Source organism: Bison bison, unplaced genomic scaffold (assembly GCF_000754665.1).
Source record: "Bison bison bison isolate TAMUID 2011002044 unplaced genomic scaffold, Bison_UMD1.0 scf7180017864238, whole genome shotgun sequence".
Lineage (NCBI taxonomy): Eukaryota > Metazoa > Chordata > Mammalia > Artiodactyla > Bovidae > Bison > Bison bison.
The window spans coordinates 1,225,671-1,226,380 of record NW_011494810.1 but is presented as its reverse complement, the minus strand read 5'-3'; positions in this window follow the sequence as shown (position 1 = coordinate 1,226,380).

Genomic DNA, 710 nt, shown 5'->3' with positions numbered 1-710 from the left:
AAACCAGACAAAGATAACACAAAAAAGAAAACTACAGGCCAATATCACTGATGAACATAAAATCGTCAACAAAATTTTAGCAAACAGAATTCAGCAACACATCAAAAAACTCATACACCATGATCAAGTTGGGTTTATTCTAGGAATTCAAGGATTCATCAATATATGCAAATCAATCAATGTGATACACCATATTAACAAATTGAAAGATAAAAACCATATGAACATCGTATCACACGAGTGTATGTTCCTTGGTTCTTTGTCTCATCACAACAAAGATTTGGAGCAACGGACATTAAGCCCTCAGCGCATCACAGCTCTCGGGTCTTGGACAAACCGTGTTATAGCTCTTAGGCAAATCATGTTATAGCTCTATTTTATTTAGAAATAGCAGGAAATCCATCCTCGAAGCATGAGGGCATGCCAACCCAAAGACTCCAAGAGAAGAGAGTGGAGGAGCACGCGGGGGAGGGAGAGAGAGAGAGAGAAAGAGCACTTTGGCTCCTCCTTTTATATGTTTTTTCCTCCACCTGGGCCTGCCCTATGCAAATTGGGCTTAGCCAGGAGTGCTGTTTGTTCTACCTGAAGTCTTCACTGTGGTCCGTGGACCTTCCTTTGACCTTCCTTTGTTCTACTTTTGTGGGCTTTCCCCTTCCTTGTCTTTTAGCCACCATCATTTAGGACTCCTTTTCCCTATTCTACCTACCTAA